This window comes from Gorilla gorilla, chromosome 2 (genome assembly GCF_029281585.2).
Source record: "Gorilla gorilla gorilla isolate KB3781 chromosome 2, NHGRI_mGorGor1-v2.1_pri, whole genome shotgun sequence".
Taxonomy (NCBI): domain Eukaryota; kingdom Metazoa; phylum Chordata; class Mammalia; order Primates; family Hominidae; genus Gorilla; species Gorilla gorilla.
In genome coordinates, this window is record NC_086017.1 from 210,766,377 (window position 1) to 210,772,390 (window position 6,014).

At 54.4% G+C, this 6,014-nt stretch overlaps 1 long non-coding RNA gene across 1 annotated transcript; it reads right to left on the reverse strand.

The window, feature by feature from the left end:
- Positions 1-420: 420 nt before the first annotated feature.
- On the reverse strand, positions 421-1,792 carry LOC134758143 (uncharacterized). The gene is made up of 2 exons (XR_010133083.1): positions 1,329-1,792; positions 421-1,235 (listed from the first exon to the last, which is right to left on the reverse strand). It is a non-coding gene; the product is annotated as an uncharacterized lncRNA (long non-coding RNA).
- Between the last annotated feature and the right edge of the window lie 4,222 nt (positions 1,793-6,014).

The window sequence follows — 6,014 nt, forward strand, 5'->3', positions numbered from 1 at the left end:
TGGGCCCTGTCCCTGACCCTAAAACAAGCCTAACCCTGGGCCCTGGCCCTCACCCTAAAACAACCCTAACCCTGGGCCCTGGCCCTGACCCTAAAACAAGCCTAACCCTGCGCCCTGGCCGTGACCCTAAAACAAGCCTAAACCTGGGCCCTGGCCCTGACCCTAAAACCACCCTAACCCTGGGCCCTGGCCCTCACCCTAAAACAACCCTAACCCTGGGCCCTGGCCCTGACCCTGAAACAACCCTAACCCTGGGCCCTGGCCCAAATTGTAATGAGGTCTGTTGGGCAAAATTCCATATAAGCATAGTATAAATTAATAAAGCAAATCGTGATAAATGAGTACGATTGACTTTCTGGAATTTCTGACAATAAAAGTAAGGAAAATGCAGAACACAAAGACAGAGAGTAAAAGGAGAAGTTAGGAAAGCATTCTACATGTTTAATAGGAAGACACTGGCCGTGTTCGTGCAGCGGCAGTATGTCGTGACATGACATACTTTGGAGAGAAGTTAACAGATGTGGAAGTTGGTAAAAATCATCAGAGGAGCAAAATACTGGTAGCGACACTCAAGTAAACCACGAAATTTCCATAACTTATGTCAGCAAAGTGGGAATATTGTACAGTGTGTGTTGAAGTTCCTATACAACATTGTTTATCTGCCATTTGTTTGTTTGTAAGGAATGTATATACTAACAGTTCTTCTTGCTGTCAAAAGAATATGTGTGAATAAGTCATTTTAACTTATTCTTCTGTTTTTCTTTTATCTTCCTGCCATCATCCCACAGCCTTACTTTAGAAATTTTTTCTTTAGAAAATTGAACAAGTGCTCCTTGTGGTGGCACATACCTCGAGGATGGGAGGCAGGGGTGGAAGGGTCACTTGAGGCCATTAGTTTGACACCAGCCTGGCCAACAAAGTGAGACCCCATGTCTGCAAAACAATTTAAAAATTAGCCAAGTATCATCATGTATACCTACAGTCCCAGCTACCTCAACTTACGGAGAAAGTTCAGGGCCTGGAGACAAGGCTGGGAGGCAGGAGCTGGGTCTAAAGAGGCGATTGGAACGATGGAGCTGTGCCTGTGGAGGCTGTTGTGAGGCAGTAGGCTCATCTGCGGAGACTGCCGTGAGGTAGGGTATGGGCCTAAATAGGCCATTGTGAGTCATGAGCTTGGTCTGTAGAGGCTGACTGGAGAGAGTTCTGGGCCTGGCGAGGCTGCCGGGAGGTAGGAGCTGGGCCAAAAGATTTAAGCACATTTACGTTTATTAGGCACTTCATTTCCATTATTACACTGGAATATATAATAAAATAATTATAGAACTCACCATAATGTAGAATCAGTGGGCGTGTTAAGCTTGTTTTCCTGAAACTGGATGGTCCCACCTGAGCGTGATGGGAGAAAGTGACAGATCAATAGGTATTAGATTCTCATAAGAACAGCGCAACCTAGATCCCTCACATGCACGGTTCACAACAGGGTGCGTTCTCCTATGAGAATCTAATGCTGCTGCTCATCTGAGAAGGTGGAGCTCAGGCGGGAATGTGAGCAAAGGGGAGTGGCTGTAAATACAGACGAAGCTTCCCTCACTCCCTCACTCGACACCACTCACCTGCTGTGTGGCTCCTTACGGCTCCATGGCTCAGGGGTTGGGGACCCCTGCTCAAGTGCATCCAAAGCGACCCTTCCCACACCAGTCTTCATAGTAGTCAAGGGCAGCAACCACTTAGCTCCCAAGGCATGTGCCTCAGCTGGCATTTCGTCACAATCAACAGTAAGTGGTAGCTTTAGTCGTTGTGAGGTCACTTCCTGGAAATCACCCTAACCCTGGGCCCCGGGCCCTGACCCTGAAGCCCAAACCCTGGGCCCCGGTCCCTGACCCTGAAGCCCAAACCCTGGGCCCCGGGCCCTGACCCTGAAGCCCTAACCCTGGGCCCCGGGCCCTGACCCTGAAGCCCTAACACTGGGCCCCGGGCCCTGACCCTGAAGCCCTAACCCTGGGCCCCGGGCCCTGGCCCTGAAGCCCTAACCCTGGGCCCCGGGCAGTGGCCCTGAAGCCCTAACCCTGGGCCCCGGGCCCTGGCCCTGAAGCCCTAACCCTGGGCCCCGGGCCCTGACCCTAAAGCCCTAACCCTGGGCCCCGGGCCCTGGCCCTGAAGCCCTAACCCTGGGCCCCGGGCCCTGACCCTAAAGCCCTAACCGTGGGCCCCGGGCCCTGGCCATAAATCCCTAACCCTGGCCCTGGGCCCTGTCCCTAAAGCCCTAACCCTGGGCCCCAGGCACTGACCCTAAAACCCTAACCCTGGGCCCTGGGCCCTGACCCTAAAACTCTAACGCTGGGCCCTGTCCCTAAAACCCTAACCCTGGGCCCTGACCCTAAAACCCTAACCCTGGGCCCTGACCCTAAAACCCTAACCCTGGGCCCTGACCCTAAAACCCTAACCCTTCGCCCTTACCCTAAAACCCTAACCCTTCGCCCTTACCCTAAAACCCTAACCCTAACCCTAGTGAGCCTAGACCACACATTGCACTCCAGCCTGGGTGACAGAGCATGACTCTGTCTCAAAAAAAAAAAAAAAAAAAAAAAAAAAAGAAAAAAAGACAGAGAAAAGAAAGCCAACAAGACACCATTAGGCAACCCATTGTCAGGTTATGGGAGTTTCAAAAGGAAAGTAGGGAAAGGAGAAGAAAGCTTATTTAAAGAATGGCTGAAGACTGCCTAAATCATGGGAAAGATTTAGACATCTAAATCCATGAAGCTTAAAGATTCCTGAAGAGGTTCAAACCAAATAGATACTCACCAAGTCACAATATAATCAAATAGTCAAAAGTTAAAGAAACTTTGCAGGTCAGGACAGAATCGAATAATACATTCAAAGTGCTGAAAGAAAAAAAGTGCCAGCAACTAATACTATGTCTGACAAAGCTGTCCTTCAGAAAGAAAAAAGAAATAACGTGCTTCCTCGACAAACAAAGCTGAGGGCATTCAGGACCACTAGGTCTACCTTAAAAAAATGCTTAACGGAGTTTTTCAAGTAAAAATGAATGAAGTTGGGAGCAGTGGCTCATGCCCGTAATCTCATTTTGGGAGGCTGAGGTGGGTGGATCACCTGAGGTCGGGAGGTAAAGACCAGCCGGGCCAACATGGCAAAACCCCACCCCCAGTAAAAATACAAAAAATTAGCCAGGTACGAAGGCCACTGAGATCGTGCCACTGCACTCCAGCCTGGGTGACAAGAGTCAAACTACATTTCAAGAACAAAAAAACAAACAAAAAAAACAAAACTTGAGGCCTGGTCTTCTGCTCCTCTCCAACCCCCACTTCTCTGGGCCCAAGCCACCTGGGCTGAGGAGGGGGTGAGGTGTGAGCCCCTGCCAGGAACTCCCTGCCCGGACCAAGTACTCGGCCCCCAGGCCTGCATTCAGTGAGGCCTCCCGTGGCGTCAGCATGTTCGTGTGGAGGAATGTGGAAGGTCACTCTGTGGCCGTGTTCCCCTGGTACTCCATCCCCTTCCTGACCCCTCCCTGCAGCCACACGAGGCCCAGCAACCTGCCAGTTACTCAGTGGCCTCCAACCAGAGAAAACAACCTGCCAAGTTGGCAGCTGTTGCTCATGAGCATCCACCAGGTGGCACAGGGAGTGTTGACCCTGGGCGGCCCCCTGGAGCCACCTGCCCTGAAAGCCCAGGGCCCGCAACCCTACACACTTTGGGGGTGGTGGAACCTGTTAAAAGCTCACCTCCCACCATGGAGGAGGAGCCCTGGGCCCCTCAGGGGAGTCCCTGCTGGACAGTGAGACAGAGAATGACCATGATGATGCTTTCCTCTCCATCATGTCTCCTGACACCCAGTTGCCTCTACCACTCAGATGATGTCAGGCCCAGTCCCTCAGTGCCCTGCGCAAGGAACAGGACTCATCTTCTGAGAAGGATGGACGCAGCCCCAACAAATAGGACAAGGACCACATCGGTGGCCCATGAGTGGCGGTCATGATCTTCAGCAAGCGGCACCAGGCCCTGGCAGGGCGCACCAGGGTCACTCCAACCAGGATATCCGGACCGTCAGCCAGATGCTGACTCTGGCCCAAAGACTTCTACTCAGTATGGAGCTCCAGGCCACTTTGCAGCCCCTGGTGAGGGAGGTGTACATACCATGAATTGTGGGACCTTCAGAGCTTTTCACTTTTCCGAAAATAGCTCCTGTTGGGGCTACAAGATGGAGTGTGAAGAGGGCCTTGGGCCACAGGGAGATGCCTGTGGACTAGGGGGAGTTCATGCACCCCTTCTTTCCCCAGAGGGGCTGGACTCAGGTGAGTATGGGGGTGGGGGCTCCTGCACTTCGACACAGGCAGCGGGAGGGTTTTCTCCCCATTCCCTCTGCACTCCCAACTTGAGCTATACTTTTTAAGAAAGTGATTCACCCTGCCTTTGCCCCCTTCCCCAGAACAGAACACGTGGATCATGGGCGATATTTTTCATTGTGCCAAACAGTTGCCATGACCGTCATTAAACCTGTTTAACACCAAATAATAAGGAAAATAAAATAAAAAATTCGGGCTTGGTGCAGAAACTCACCCCAAATAAATCACCTACCAAACTATTTACATAATGGTGGAAATATTCCAAAATTCAATATTTTGGGATTTATACACAAAAGATAAACAAATTAGAGGCCAAGAGGCTGCCAGAAGGGAAAAACGGGGCCTGGGAAGGCCGTTGTTAGGAATGAGCTGGGCCTAAAGAGGCCACTGGCAGGCGGGAGCTGGGCCTGCCGAAGCGGCCGAGAGGCAGGAGCTTTGGACTCGGGAGGCCGCAATGAGGCGAGAGCTAGCTGGGCATGGAGAGTCCGCTGTGAGTCGGCTGTGAGTCCGCGCCCGTGCAGGCCTTCGAGAGGCAGGAGGCCGGGCCTGCAAAGGCCCACTGGAGGTCAAGTTCTGGGCCTGAAGAGGCCACCAAAAGTCAAAAGCGGGGCCTGGGAAGGCCGCCAAGAGCCATGAGCTGGTCTGGGCTGAAAGAGGCCACTGGGAGGCAGGAGGAGCTGGGCTTGGAGAGGCTGACTCGAGGAAGTTTTGCACCTGGAGAGGCCGCCGAGAGGACGGAGCTGGGCCCGGGGAGGCCGACTTGCTGCTCTTCCGGGCCCAATTCCAGGCCGACTTGATGACAACTTGGGCCTGCTGGGAGCTGGGCAGGAGCTGAGTCCAAAGACGTTGTTGGGAGGCCAGAGTCAGGCCTGGAGACACAGCCGGGAGGAAGAGCTGGGCCCGGAGAGGATGCCGGGAGGCTGCAAGTGGGTCTGGAGAGGCCGATTTGAGGAGGCCCGGCCTCCGCCTCCCACATGGCGGCCTCTGCAGGCACAGCTGTTTCTCCTGGCTGCATCTCCCGCCTCAAAGCAAACAAGCTTCTTTGGCTCAGCTCCCGCCTGCGTTTGTAGACCCCGAAGTTTCTGCAACCAAGCTCTTCAGACCCACATCCCACCTCCCAGTACCTGAACAGTCCCAGCTCCGGCTGGAGAACAGAGTCTGTAGACCCCGCGGTTGCCTCCCAGGGGAGTCTCCAAGCCCAGCTCTCACCCCACCACGACCTCCCAGGCCCAAGTCGCTGCCTGCCTCACAGCAGCCCGCGTGCGACCCTGCTCCTCCCTCACGGTGGCCTGTTGAGGCAGGGGCTCACGCTGACCTCTCTCAGCGTGGGAGGGGCCGGGGTGAGGCAAGGGGCTCATGCCGACCTCTCTCAGCATGGGAGGGGCCGGTGTGAGGCAAGGGGCTCACGCCGACCTCTCTCAGCGTGGGAGGGGCCGGTGTGAGGCAAGGGGCTCACGCTGACCTCTCTCAGCGTGGGAGGGGCTGGTGTGAGGCAAGGGCTCACGCTGACCTCTCTCAGCGTGGGAGGGGCCGGTGTGAGACAAGGGCTCAGGCTGACCTCTGTCAGAGTGAGAGGGGCCCGTGTGAGGCAAGGGGCTCACGCTGACCTCTCTCAGCGTGGGAGGGGCCGGTGTGAGGCAAGGGGCTCATGTT